General features: G+C 44.8%; 1 long non-coding RNA gene across 1 annotated transcript in view; it reads right to left on the reverse strand.

The window, feature by feature from the left end:
* Positions 1 to 11,022: 11,022 nt before the first annotated feature.
* The window catches only part of LOC307209254, a 73,760-nt gene continuing 69,307 nt past the window's right edge, over positions 11,023 to 15,475 (reverse strand). The window contains exon 3 of the long non-coding RNA XR_013835480.1: positions 11,023 to 11,102. This is a non-coding gene — a long non-coding RNA (uncharacterized lncRNA). The remainder of the gene's footprint in view (positions 11,103 to 15,475) is intronic.

A 15,475-nucleotide genomic window follows, 5' to 3' on the forward strand; every position in this document is an offset into this window, starting at 1 on the left:
TTTTGTAGTCCTTCCTTCATGGAGTAAAATAAAAGTGGAACAGTGCAAATCCGATGTATGGTTTTCTATGAATTCATAACAGAAGCGTAGCGTATGTAGTGTGTGAGTGTGAGTGAGTGTGTGTGAAGTTTGTACAAACTGAATGATTGGGGGGGGCGGGTTTCCTGCGACAGGACTGAAGACTAAAACCTCTCGGAATCTCTGAATACCCCATATTAATTGGGTCTGCTATTTCCGCACCTCCAAAAATCTATTTTAATTCCCAAGGAGCCTACAGACAAAAATACTAAAGGCACATCATGATACTTAATTCCCCTCCTGTGCTCACAAGCCAAGGTCATGTAAACAGCCAGGATAGCTTGCTACAGCCTCTGAAACACTTTAAAACAATCCCAGAGTCCCTTAGAAAACGGCTGAATTGAGAAGACACTCTTGGAATTGGAGGGGAATGTGGACATGTGTCTCTTAACAATTCTCAGTTCCCTGAACAAATGGCGCTCCCCAGGATTTTATGGAGGAAGCAGCGACTGCTGAAAGTGGTATGAGACTGCTTTAAATGTATAGTGCAAATAAGGCCATACATAAGATTGGGAGCGGGTGGGGGATCTCAGCAGCCCAGAAGCAGGGCTGGCCTAAGACATTTTGCAGGGCGGAAAATAGCACCCTGCAGCTGGAAAGTCTAACCGTGCGGTGGGAGGGGACCCGTGAGGGTCATCCAGCCCAACCCCCTGCAACGCAGGGAGATGCAGGTGCCCCATATGGGGACTTGAACCCCAACCTCGATGCTCTAACCAACATGCACCATGCTCTAACCAACGGAGCTATCAGCAACAAAAGGCACAGCACCCAAACCTGGCCATTCCAAACCAGTTCCCCAATTCGTTCTGCTTAATGGGAGGGCCAGCTTGCAACTTTTACCAGCAGCTGACCCAAGTGATGGCGATGCCTCCGTCGCCCTGGTCCTCTTGTCTTAGGAGACCTCCCCAAGCTCAGAAGAAGGAGCAATTAAAAAATCAAATTAAATTAAAACAGAAGCGGACCTGGGCAGACTCTCCGCTTCTTCCCACATTCCACTCACCTGCTCTCTCACTTCCCGCGCAGAGAACCGGCCGCCAGCTACGTCATTCTCAGGTGCCAGTCAAGAGAGGGAGGGAGGGAACCGGAAAGCAACGTCTCCCTTCCGCCCGCCCCTGCGCATCATCTTCCTTTGACAGCTACTTGAGCCGCTCTAGGATTCGGACCTCTGCTGCTTTAACCCTTTTATAGCTTGTGGGCTGGAAGTCTCATAACTGACTGTCAATGGTGCAAAGCGATGCCTGCATTCCCCCCCCCCAAATTAGAATGGAAGTTTATTTTAGAAATCAAAGTGGACATAAAACCATACAATAAAGAAATATACAAAAGATTGAAATCAGAAATCAGATAACTAGTGTGGAAACATGTGTTCTTGGTTGCCCAACACGCTCCCTCTGCACTACACTGCTTTAGTAATAATAGTAATAATTTTATTATTTATAACCCACCCATCAGCCACTCTGGGCGGCTTGCAACATATATATAAAACATATATATATAAAACATAGTAAAATATCAAACATTAAAAACTTCCTGCTACAGGGCTGCCTTCAGATGTCTTCTAAAAGTTGTATACGGTGGTAGCTCAGGTTACATGCGCTTCAGGTTACAGACTCCACTAACCCAGAAATAGTACCTCGGGTTAAGAACTTTGCTTCAGGATGAAAACAGAAATTGGGCTCCGGCGGCACAGCCGCAGCAGGAGGCCCCATTAGCTAAAGTGGTGCTTCAGGTTAAGAACAGTTTCAGGTTAAGAACGGACCTCCGGAACGAATTAAGTACATAACCCGAGGTACCACTGTGTGTATATATATAGATTGGATTTCTTTTATTTAAATCAGATTTCCTTGATCTAAATTGGATTTTTAAAATAAAATGCTTTTGGAGGAAAAATCATTCTAAAGATAGTTTTCCATTTCAACAGGAAATAAGGATTTCTTTTAAGTTTTTCATATGAGCTTAAACTCAATCTATGTTTTTTAAAAAAATAAGTTTAATCACATCAGTTAACAAACATTGATGCATATGCTGTAATGTTATTGCTTTAGTTAAATAAATGGTTTAAATTGTTATTAAGGAAATGATTATTTTTCTCCTTTCAATAGAGTACAGCAGAAAAGTTGTTCAAATATAAACAGTTAACTTATTAAACCTCACAATAATTTCATAATTGTCTATGTATTTCTAATAGTACAACCAAATCAGTAATTTTTGATATAACTGTAAAAACTACTCCGAAAATTTATTATTCCAGAAACAAAACCTTCATCTGGTTGTAAATACTGTATTAGGATTATACCAGCAAGAATGAGTCCTTTTGTAAAAAAAAGAAGAAGATTTAAATCAAGTCTTACTGACTAGTGATTTAAATTGTGAGTTTTTCCTATTAGGGACAGTGTCCTAGAAGGCTTACTGATGTATGAACGGCACAATGAAATGTGTGTTAGGAGGGAGTTTTTTAGCACACAAAACTGGGTGCACATTAAGAAGTTAAAACTGAAAACCAGGTATGGGAGGGGATTCCACTAAGCTCACACTTAAAGATGAATCTGCCTCATTTGCCCTTTGTGCTCAAGAAGCAGACTGAATCACAGCCACCCATCAACATTTGCAATTCTCTGGATTTTCCAGTGCAGTTCTCCAGCCAGGTAATATGTGCAGCAATTAATCAAATTATAGAAAATTGCTTTATAAAATGTGTATATTGGGGGGGGGGGGGAGAGAGAATTACATAAAAGGAGAAAGTTCACACTATATTGCTGATGAATGTGGAAATGTGAATAACTGAACTTAAGATTGGAAAATTAAAAACTGAGAAAACCAAAACTGACTGATTCAGCCATTCCTACCCAAAACATTGGCGTATGCCAGGCAGACTGACATCAGAGAGCCAGGCGTATCCATTCCAGGGTTTGAAGGGTCTTCCTTTTTTTTCGTTCAAATTTTTTTTTTTGCTTTTCAACATTTATCACAAAAATAACATAACAAAATACACAACAAAGAGAGGGGGGGGGGAAACACACCACACTACAAAAGACAATAAACACTCAAGAGGAAAAAAAGAAAATAAAAAGATTATCTCTTCAAATATCCAACTTTCATCGCATTGATGACTGACTTCCTCGTATCCCCTCTAACTGAATTTCATTATATCTCCTTTATAACAGTTCTCCAAGTTCATCAACTTGAGGGCACAAAGGGTCCATAGCTGTTCTCTTAATTCTCATTCCCCAAACCTCTGATGAAGGAGTGAGGACCGGGGTCCACCTGGGTCCACTTTGGAGAGCCAGGCTGGAGCCATTTTATAAGCTGAAAGCCATCTTAGAGAGCAAACTAAAAGCTAAAAAGACATTTCTCTCTCTCCCCTGCTTGCCCCTGCTTGCAAGAACAATATTTTTGCAACACAGCGAGTTTGCAAGAGGATGAGGTCAGGGGATTTTGCTAGTAGTTGAGCTGTTTCTGAGAAACTGTCTGTTTGCCCAGGATGTCTGCCCACCGCAGGATTCTAAATGCAGACCTAGGCCTGAACTTGTTAAAACCACAGTCCCCTTTTCTGAGAAACAGGGGGGGTCAAGTGGTATTTGCTGGAACGAGTAAATAGGTCAGAGATTTTAAGCCATCAGTGCCACCTAATGGAGAAAGCAGTTTGGAACCAAAAGGCCACCACCAATTTTCTAATTGGTAGAGCTTTAATGATTATGCATAAAGGGGAATGTTTAAGGGGTGGGTCAAGGGGCTGAACTGTTGCTTTGCCTTAGGGCATAAAAGTTGTCTGCATCTGACTGACGGTGGGCATTCTCTCATTTCTTCCTGAATGCACCCCTTTTTGCTTTTTGTCTGACAAAAACCAAATTGAATAAAATCTTCTCTTTAAGAATATTGCTGCCTGGATTTTTCCATTCTGGTCTGTATTCTGAAGTCCCCAACATTTCTGGTGCCCAAGGTGACTCGGATAGGGACCTTAAGTCCTCAAAAAGACCAGAAGGCAGCTCCCTTGTCCTTTTCTAGACAGGGCACAGGGGAAGGGGCAACCGGCCGCTTGCTCCTGGCGCCACCGAGGCTTTTCTTCGGAGGAGGGCGAAGCCAATTTGACCCTTCTGCTGGATCCTGTGAGAGGAGACAACGGATTGAAGGACCGAGGTTGACAGGACAGGGCAGGAGGAACCAGCCGGCTGGGGTGAGTAGATGAAAACAAGTCCTGTGGGGAATAGGAAGCCTCCTTTTGAACAAGGAGAAGGGAGATCCTGATCACATCTCCAACGTGGCCAGTGGCATTAAGGGGAAAAGGATTGTCCCCTGATAACCACCCACGTTAAGGTATTTGGAAGAAGGAAACGGGGCAGAGGGAACTGGTGTGTTTTGTATGTTGTATGTCAGATACTCCAGTGCATGAATTGTGAATGAGTGGTCAGGGCTTAGCGTCCCTTTAGCCAAGCGAGTGCAGGGTTGTGCATTTCCTAGTAGGGCGACCTCACCTAGGTCACAACCTGAAGTGTGTGGAGAGTGGAAGGAATTTTGAAACCCGGTTAGGAGCGGAGTATCTGAAAAATGGGGTCTGAAACAAGCCAATGTAGTCCTTTTGAATGCTTTTGATTTGGCCCAAATTACTTACAATCAGAGAGAGGAGGCCTCAAAGGAATAACCACCCCAAGGTTTTCTGATGTCTACTCCTCAGTCAGCAGGCATCAAATCTTTCAGAAACATAGGGGTCCTAGCTGGGACAGGGCAACAAGGAGTATCTTTTGAGGCTGAGGACCTACTTAGGGAAGAGTTTCAGACTCAGATGCAGCTTTGGGAGCGATGGAGGGGATCGCTCCAGAGATCCCTTAGGTTATCCAAGTTGATATACTGAACTAGAATGCATATAAAACTTTCAGATCTCTGGACCTCAATGAAGGCAAGAGTTCAGCCAGGCAAAGCTGGAGGATTCTCTGCTGAGTTGTGGCTTTGGTAGTAAGGCAAGCCTCCTAGTTTCTCCATAGCCCAGCACTGAACTGGGAAACACATGAGCCTTGCAGACCTCCAACAGTTTTGATCCCTATAGTAACTACAGCTTGACCAGGGAGGGCAACCTAAATCCCAGAACTTAGCTAGGGAAGAGCTGGGTATTTCTGTGACCAGCGGCAGTTTGGAACACATCAGGGAAACCACCAACAGTCCCCTAGCTTCTCTGATGACCAGTGAGAGGTGGTCTATGGCTAGGAATTACGAAATGCTTTCAGACCTATAGCAGTTACAGTTGAGACAGGGAGGGCAATTTAATTGGTGCCCTTAACCAGGCACCAGCTGGATGGCTCAGAGCTCAGGTGTGTCTCAGAGAACACTGCAACAGACCCCTAGTTTGAGGCTCAGGCAGAGGAGCCTCAAGAGAAGACCTGCATCTCTGTGGCCACCACAGTGATGAAGGAAGAGATGAAGAATAAGCCAGACACCTGAAGCTGACACAGGGTGTGAGCAGCCAGTGGCAGGTGTCTGCTGGGAGAACTATTAGAAGTTAAAACAAACAAACAAACAAAAAAACCTGCACAAAACCAAAAGAGGAAGAAGAGTTTTCTCCATTTAACTTGGATGAGTTTGTGACCATGGATGAAGTTCTAGAGGTTCACGTGATAATAGAGAACCCCCCCCACCCCCTGACTGAAGAAATATAAGACTGATCAATGCAAAATTATGGCCCTTAGGACTGAAATTAAAGGAACACAGGCAGGAAAATGTCTGTTCCCAGTGCCGTGGTGGCCCCCTTGGGAGGACAGGGACAGCCCCATGTCCCCAATGCTCCACCGTTGCCCCACTATGTGGCCCCAGGAGCCGAAGCAATAGGAAAGGGGGGGCTGCCAGACACCCCAGAAGTAGACAAGGCAGAGCCCAGCGACCAGACCCTGGAGGAAATATACCCCAAAGTTAAAGAATTGAGAGAACAGATGGCCAAATACAGGACGACTATTCCTATGTATCGAGAAGCTGCAGAAGCTTATCGCAATGCTCGAGCCAAAGCATTGGGGGAGCACCTAAAGCGGTCCAGCTCCACCACAGAGGCAAGAACAGAAGTCCTGACCCCCCCCCCTTCGTGTAGTTTGGGACAAGCCACTCCCTGCTCCCCCCTTCACCCTCCAATACGTCCCCTTCACCACCACTGATTTGATGAATTGGAAGACCCACACCCCTGCATTCACTGAAAAAGCCCAGGCAATGGTGGACTTGCTGTCCTCCATATTTGCAGCAGCTGAGGGAAGCCTCCAGGACCAAGGTGGAGGAGCTGCAGCACCAGATGGCAGAGCTTTCCTCTGTGGCTGCCAAAAGAGACCCAGGGGAGCTGGGGAGGCTTAAGGAGCAGGAGCAGGAGCAGGAACAGGCCCACCTGAGGCTACAGGCCGAGCAGCAGAAGGTGGCAGAACTGGAGGCTCAGGTGAAGCACCTGAACACCAAGCACCAAGGAGCACTGGCTGAGCTCCAGGAGGACTTGGCTCGTGCCACGTTGCAGGCTTAAGGAGAAGGAGGGCATAGAGGACCAGCTCCGGGCAGAGATTGCCTCTCTGCAGGTGCAGGTGGCTGTGGCTCAGAGGGAGGCTGCCCAGAGCCTGGCCAAAGGGAAGAAGGAGGGGCACGAAGCAGCCCAGGCGCTGGAAGTTGTCACCAGAGAGCTGGCTGAGGAGAAGCGAGGTAGCCAAGCTGGAGGCTCAAGTGAGGCTGGCAGGGGATCAGAGCCATAAGGACCTGAGTGCAGCTGAGTCCAGCCTCTCTAGCACCAGGGCAGCCCTGAAGGAGAGGGCACCGAAGAATTGCTCCCCCTGCTGTGGGAGGCGGGATACAAAGTTTCCCAACAGAAAGGTCAATTGTGCCAAAATAAAATGAAATACTTAGGTTTTAATGTGTCACACCAGCAAAGGACACTGCGACCAGAGAGAAAAGAAGCTATTTGCTGCATGAAGGAACCCACCACCAGAAAACAGTTGCGAGGATTCCTAGGAGCAGCAGGTTTGTGCAGAATTTGTATGCCAGGCTTCAGTATTTTAGCAAAACCTCTAAACGAGAGTACCAGAGGAGGAGAAAGAAACCCCTTTGAGTGGGGGCCAGCCCAACAAGAAGCTTTTGAGACTATTAAGTGATGCCTCATGACTGCACCAGCCCCAGCCTCAGTTATTGGAGCACTGGTCCCAGAAGGGATCTTAAGCACTGCTGACAAACCAGCCTATACAAAGCAGGAAAGGGACACTGCAGATGCTCAGGAGTTGACATTGTCCAAAGAAGAATGGTACCTTACCCCTGATGATAGGATATAGATCCCAGAGTTCCTTTCCCAGCAGATAATTCAGAGATACCATGAGTCCACCCACATGGGGCCAGATGCCACAACCAAGCAGCTGGAGAAGTATGTCTATATAGCCAAGCTTTATCAACTGGCAGCCCAGATTTCCAGGAAATGCCTGCTTTGCCAAAAGAATAATCCCAGAATACATTTACGGGTTGCCAACACCCTCAACCCAGCTACTCTACTGCCTTTGCCAGACACAGACAGCATGGAACACCATGATTGTCTCCAAGTGATGGATGAGGTCTATTCCAGCAGACCGGATCTGAAGGATGAGCCGCTGAAGAATCCAGACGTTGTATATTATCCAGATGGCAGCAGTTTCATTGTGGACGGCCTTCGTAAAGCAGGATATGCTGTAGTGACCAATGAGGAGGTTGTGGAAGCAGAACCCCTGTCCCCCGGCGCTTCTGCCCAAAAGGCTGAATTAATTGGACTGACTAGGGTCCTGCAATTGGCAGCTGGATGCAAGGCTAACATCTATACAGATTCCAAATATGCCTTCTTAACCCTGCATGCGCATGGCGCCCTATGGAAAGAGCGGGGCTTGATTGGAGCCCACGGGAAAGCCCTGAAATACGGTCCAGAAGTTGAGACATTACTGGAAGCTGTATGGGCCCCCGAAGAGATTGCTGTGATGCACTACAAAGGCCATGGGAGAGGCCGGGACATGGTCACTAAAGGCAACCAGAAGCTCGTGAAGCAGCTCTGAAACCTCCACCAGTGGTCACCGCAGCCCTCATCCCAGAACTCACTCCAGACAACGTAGAACCGCGTTACACCCTTGATGAACAGCAGTGGGCATGTCAAGAAGGAGCAATGCTCCAGGAAGGACCAGACAACCGTGTTTTTGTCCCACAGCATCTGGCCAGTGTCATTGTGAAGAATTGCCACGAATCCACCCATTTGGGAGGCCCAGCTGCTAAAGGAGACCTTGGGAGAATATTCTACATCCCCAACCTATCTCAGCTAACTGCTGCTATATCCAAAAGGTGTGTCGTGTGTGTTTGCTTCCTTTCCAGGTATTTCTTCCAGTCTCGCTGATCCGGTTCACCAGTTCCAACAGGGTGACAGCGTCTGGCGACCCCCTCATCCCCAACTGCGGTGAAAGTAGCCGAGGTGATCCCCTGGGTACATCACACGCGTCTGAAGAAGTCGGAGGGTGTCTGGACTTGCAAGAGAAATCCTGCTGACCCTCTGAAGCTGATCATCACCTTGTGTCTGACGCTACCGGGAATGCGCGTTGGGCCACGGGCAACGAGATCCTGCAGCTGATCATCACAAGGACTTTCATAAGGACTTTCTCTTTTCTCTATTATGTTCTATATTGATTTGTTCTGTGTCTTATTGCCCTGACCCTACCGAGCCATACCAACCTTACTGGCCTGCTGGCCTCTGCTACGACTGGTTCGTCTTGCCAGTGGTAAGAGATGGCGTGCTCATTGGCTATTGGAAACAGGGGTTTGATGAGGTTGCCGTATTGCAACATCCCACTACCCCATTGTGGCTCCTCTTCCACACCACTGTCCAGCATACGTGGGTACTGCTCCTACGGGAACTTGCAGAGACGGTCGAAATCTATCGCATTCTGGACCGCTCTTGCTGTTGCGCGGGGGTAACCAACTGTCAATCGGGGGATAGAGCACTGTACCAACCCCATTTAATAGACCAGGTCCTAATCTTAATCCAGGTGTTGCATGGGACGGAACCTATCTTAATGCAAGTGTTGTAGAGGAGGGAGCCTGAACCAGGTGTGCATTGAAATTGCTGAACAAGTGCCAGTAAATTCTGCAGCCCCACCTGTGGTTGTCGTGGTGGCTCGAGCCTCCCAAAATCCCAGAATACTACCTAAACTGCTGGGCCTGGTAACTCCATACCTAATACCCTTGAATGTGGCAGGGTATTCTTGTGGCTGCATAAGAGTTGCCACCCAGTAGACAGACAGGGCACCTAGTTCTGGAAGAATTGGATGGGGGGGGGCGCCAGCGGGCAGCGTCCCCAACGTAGAAACTTGCTCTCCAGCAAATTTAGAGGCACCACTAGGACTTTTGGTATTGGGACCAGAACCCCTTGATATAGTCACCCCGTGTGTCAGGCCGTTGCAGAGGTGGATATATTCTTGTGGGTGCAACATCATTTACGTGGAAGAAGGGGCCCCTTTTGGGTATAGTATTTTCCCAGGAAACCACAGGGGTCTCCACCCACCGGGAATAGTTGGGAAGTTGATCCAAGTGGTAGGAGCTTCCAAAATAAGGTGGAAAATAACCCCAGAGGCCCAAGCGTTTATAGAATACGAATATCAGTGGGCCCTTCAGCGGTAAAAGAATATTAGGAATGGCCCCGAGTATTGGTGGGAGGAACTATGGAAATATTGGGGTTGGTGGGTAGGAGTGGTATGTACTGCTCTACTTCTTTGGATGCTCCTGTATTCTTGCTGGCATGAACAATATCATATCTGGTTGGAGAATTGGAGAACCTACCTGTGTATTGGCCAAAGCGGGAAAGAGTCCCCTGGCCTCCCATGCCAATTTTTCCCCGTCTAACCCCTACAATAGGTGGTTACAAATGGCTGAAATGGTAGCCCATTCGGCCAATAAGTCGAAATGTCTGGTATGCACCTTGGCCCCAACAGATGCCACGAGTGGACTGCCACTTCTCCCACTGCCACTTAACCGTTCCACCATTCACAAACGAGCACTGGTCAATGTCTCAGCACGTACCCATATCCTGGCTCTCTATGACCTATAGGTCCATCAATCGAAAATGATGAACCGGAACCGGTCAGCATTTTCGTGATGGAAAGGGGGGAATGAAGGAGTGAGGACCGGGGTCCACCTGGGTCCACTTTGGAGAGCCAGGCTGGAGCCATTTTATAAGCTGAAAGCCATCTTAGAGAGCAAACTAAAAGCTAAAAAGACATTTCTCTCTCTCCCCTGCTTGCCCCTGCTTGCAAGAACAATATTTTTGCAACACAGCGAGTTTGCAAGAGGATGAGGTCAGGGGATTTTGCTAGTAGTTGAGCTGTTTCTGAGAAACTGTCTGTTTGCCCAGGATGTCTGCCCACCGCAGGATTCTAAATGCAGACCTAGGCCTGAACTTGTTAAAACCACAGTCCCCTTTTCTGAGAAACAGGGGGGGTCAAGTGGTATTTGCTGGAACGAGTAAATAGGTCAGAGATTTTAAGCCATCAGTGCCACCTAATGGAGAAAGCAGTTTGGAACCAAAAGGCCACCACCAATTTTCTAATTGGTAGAGCTTTAATGATTATGCATAAAGGGGAATGTTTAAGGGGTGGGTCAAGGGGCTGAACTGTTGCTTTGCCTTAGGGCATAAAAGTTGTCTGCATCTGACTGACGGTGGGCATTCTCTCATTTCTTCCTGAATGCACCCCTTTTTGCTTTTTGTCTGACAAAAACCAAATTGAATAAAATCTTCTCTTTAAGAATATTGCTGCCTGGATTTTTCCATTCTGGTCTGTATTCTGAAGTCCCCAACACTGAAGCCTTGAATGCCCAATTTTACACAGAGAGTGTCAGAGGAGGGGAATTTCTCTCCTCGCCTCTCCTGCTCTCTCTCACTCCCCTTCATTCTGATGAAGGAATGTCCAAATCCTGGAGGCGATATCTGAGAGGGAATCTGCTTCTCTTCTCTTTCCCTCATCTTCTCCCCAACAGCAAATGTCACTCTGGATCCAGACACAGCCCATCCCAGGCTCATCCTGTCGGAGGATGGGGAAAGCCTGAGTAGGGGAGACAAACCTCAAGCCCTGCCTGACAATCCTGAGAGATTCAGCGACTGGCCTTGTGTGTTGGGACCTGAGGGATTCACAGCAGGCAGCCATTTCTGGGAAGTCACTGTGGAAAGTGGGGGATGGTGGGTTTTGGGGGTCGCCAGGAACTCTTTGCAGAGAAAGGGCATCTTCCCCTTAAGGCCTGAGGGAGGGATCTGGGCTGTGGGGAAGAGGGGAGGGGAGTACTTGGCCCGTACCTCCCCTGTTTCCTCTCCTCTTTCCCTGAGGGAGAAGCCCAGGAGGATCCGGGTGACTCTGGACTATGAAGGGGGACGTGTGTCTCTTTTTGACGCTGACACAGGAGCCGAACTCTACACGTTCTCAGGAGCCTCGTTCTCCGGAGAGACCCTCCTCCCTTTCTTTCTTCTGTGGGAAAATTATAAAACCCACCTCAGGATCTCCTGAGGAGACTAAATCTGCCTCTCAGGCCCAGTTGGGAGTTTCTTTCCAGACCGGAATGACAAGTATAAAAACCAACATTTACCTCACAATAGCAGTTTTTGGGTTGCCCTTTGAGAGAATTCATTCCAGTAATGATCTGCAGAAGCAGCAAGAGAGACAAAAATGGTAGAATCCCCTCCCGTGGCAGCAGACAGTAACACTATAAGAGTTCCAATAAATAATACCTCAATAGGAATTCACTGAATTTATCTTCAAACAGGCCTTTCGCTGACTGTTTTCCAATGCCCTTTTAAATGTGTTGTGGGAGTGCGGATTATTGGTTTGTTTTCGTTCGTTAAATGTTTTGTAATACGGGGGGCATTTCACTGAGCCTCTTGGGCTCGCCGATCAGATGGTTGGCAGTTCAAATCTTCTTCTTCTTCTTCTTCTTCTTCTTCTTCTTCTTCTTCTAAAAAAAAAGGTTTTTATTTGGTTTTACAAGTATAAAGTTATAACATTATCAAATACACTCAAATTTAGAGATTTCTCTGAATTTCAAACCTTCCCACCATCCTCTCCATGGGTCCTATTGTCATCATTTTCAGCTGCATATTATTTCCTTGTCTATATTTTGAGTCTATCCAAGTTATCCAAAGTATTTGTTACATTACAAGTGTCGTTAAAATCCTTAAATAAATTATAAATCTTTCCCATTCTTTCTTAAAACTCTTGTCTTCTTGGTTCCTAAGCCTTCTGGTCAGTTTTGCCTTTTCAGAAAAACTGCTAGGCAGTGTTTCCCCAATCTTCAGCCTCAGATATCTGTAATTCGTTCATTTCCTTTCCACGCAAAAAGTCCAAAAGGACTTTTTCAATTGTTAATATCACTAAATATGAAGAATATTAATCTTCCTGTCCAGTGCAACAACTTTATCTCCATCCGCTCTCATGTGAATTTTCTGGTGTCAAAGGGGAATGGAGTTTGAGGTAAAACTTTTCCCACAGTATGAACAGTTTCAGCCTTGTGTGTATTCTCATATATATCTTTTAATTTTTATTGGAAATTTTATTTACAACGTAACATAAACCCCCAATCCCCCAGTACTGAAATACAATAAACATAACATACAACAATACAAACAACCAAATAAAAGACTTCCTTTATCCTGTATCTGACTTCCTGATGACTTCTTATAAGCTGTTTCCTTTATGAATAATTATTGAGATTTTAATCGAAACAAGTCCAGGTAGGTATTTTAGGGCACTGTTTTGTGAAGTATTCTCTGCGTTTTCCCCATGCTTTTTGAAACTCTTGTCTAGTGTGATCTCTAATTGCCTCTGTTAATCTAGCCAGTTCAATATACTCTTAACAGTTTGTCTTGCCATTCCTTTTTTGTTGGCACAATCTCTTTTTCCCAGTTTTTAGCAATGAGGATCCTTGCCGCTCCTGTGGCATATAGAGGAATATTTTCTGATCTTCTCTTGCTATACCTGTGTCTGTTATCCCTAGTAGATAAGCTTTTGTATTTTTCATAAAGTTATACTGAAACATTTTTTTAAGCTCATCATATACTATATTCCAGAAGCTTTTGATTTTTTCACAGGTCCACCAAACATGTATAAGTGTCCCCTCTGTTTTACCACACCTCCAGCACAGATTTGTTTTTGTCTTATACATTTTAGCTATTTTGGTGTAGGTGTTAAGTTCCATCTATAAAACATCTTGATTAGATTTTCCCTCAATACTTCACAGGCTGTAAATTCCCAGTTCTTTCTCCATAGTTCTTCTATGGAGAACTATGGAACTAGGCAGCCTTGTGTGTCTTCTCATATGGATGAGAAGGCTGGAATTCCTATCAAACCTTCTCCCGCAGTCTGGGAACCTGTGTGAAATCTCTCATGCAATGCAAGGTAGGAACTCCCCCAGAAGCATTTGTATGGCTTCTCTCCTGCATGGGTCCTTTCATACCATTTAAGATAAGGGACATGTCAAAAAACTGTTCCAAAAGACTGAACACTTGTGTGGCCTTTGATAATATTTCTTGGAGTTTTATGAGGAAAAATCTGCAAGGGATGGGGGTTGGAGAAAGGTTTGGAAATGGTATAGGTGCGATTTATTCAGAACAAAAGGCAAAATTAATAGTGAACAATACTGTTACAGAAGAAGTTAAGATAGAGAAAGGGACACGACAAGGCTGCCCAATTTCCCCTCTGCTTTTTATTTCCGTCCTGGAGGTCCTGCTGAACATGATTAGAAGGGAACAACAGATTCAGGGTATACAGGTCGGAGTTAAACATTACAAACTTAAAGCTTTTGCAGATGACCTAGTATTAACATTGCAGGAGCCAATCCCAAGTACTAAAAGAGCTTTGGAAATAATCCAAGAATTTGGTCAGGTGGCAGGCTTTAAATTGAATAAATCCAAAACTATGGTTTTAGAGAAAAATTTAACACTGATTGAGAAGGAAAGGTTTCAGGAAGAAACAGGCCTAACACTGGTTAAGAAAGTAAAGATATTAAGAAAGAAGATAGAACGATATTCCTCTATGCCACCACAGCAGCGAGAATTTTATTGGCACAATATTGGAAAGTGGAAACTATCCCCAATATAAATGATTGGCAAATTAAAATGATAAATTATGCTGAGCTTGATAAATTAACAGGTAAATTAAGAGACCACGATGAACAGAAATCTCTGAAAAATTGGAGTAAATACTGGAACTATATTGGAATAAATGCTTAATGTGATTGGCGGGGTCAGAACAATACTACCAGCGTGTGAATTTAGGCCTATAGATTAAAAATCAAATACGTAATGGAAGCAGATATTTGATACTTACCAAAAGGATGGAAGGAAGTCCAGGAGGTGGTTTTTGCGGGGTTTTTTTGGTTTTTTTTTTAATCGTTTACTGTTTTGTGAAACAGCCAGATTAATCTATCTTTGTATAGTTAGAGAGAGGAAAAAGTTGGCTTGTATATCCTGACGCTTTTTTTGTTTTTTTTTGTTATAATTTTTTCTTTTGTATCTGTTTGTATGTTTGTTATGTGTATAACCTCAATAAAAATGTATTTGGAAAAGAAAAAAAAGAAAGAAAGTAAAATACCTAGGCGTGAACATGACTTCTAAGAATGTTAACCTATTTAAGGATAATTATGAGAAGTGCTGGTCAGAAGTGAAAAAAGATCTTGAGATTTGGACAAATTTGAAGCTTTCCTTACTGGGTAGAATCGCGGTTATCAAAATGAATGTATTGCCAAGAATGTTGTTTTTGTTTCAGACGTTACAAATTATTGACAAAATGGACTGTTTCGAGAAGTGGCAAAAAGAAATTTCTAGATTTGTCTGGCAGGGCAAAAAGCCCAGAATAAAATACAAAATTCTTACTGATGCAAAGAATAGAGGGGGGTTTGCCCTGCCGGACTTTAAGTTATACTATGAAGCAGCAGCTTTCTGCTGGTTGAAGGATTGGCTACTTCTTGAAAACACGGACATTCTAGACTTGGAAGGATATGATAATGTTTTTGGGTGGCATGCATACCTGTGGTACGGTAAGGCTAAAGTATATAAAGCATTTAAAAACCATATTGTCAGGAAAGCATTGTTTAATATCTGAAGTATAAAGATTTTTTGGAAAATAAAACCCCAAGGTGGCTTTCACCTATGGAGGCAAAGGCCTTGAAAAAACTTAATATGGAATCGAACTGGCCTAAATATTGGGAAATTTTGGAGCAGGAGGGAGATAAATTGAAATTGCAGAGTTATGAGAAACTTAAAGATAAGGTGTGTGACTGGTTACACTATTTTCAAGTAAGAGAGGCCTATAATTTGGACAGGAAAAATGGTTTTCAGGTGGAAAAATCCAAGTTGGAAACAGAACTGTTAGAACCCAATGCTAAGATATTGTCGGGAATGTATAATCTG

This window comes from Podarcis cretensis (assembly GCF_951804945.1).
Source record: "Podarcis cretensis genome assembly, chromosome: 2".
Classification (NCBI taxonomy): domain Eukaryota; kingdom Metazoa; phylum Chordata; class Lepidosauria; order Squamata; family Lacertidae; genus Podarcis; species Podarcis cretensis.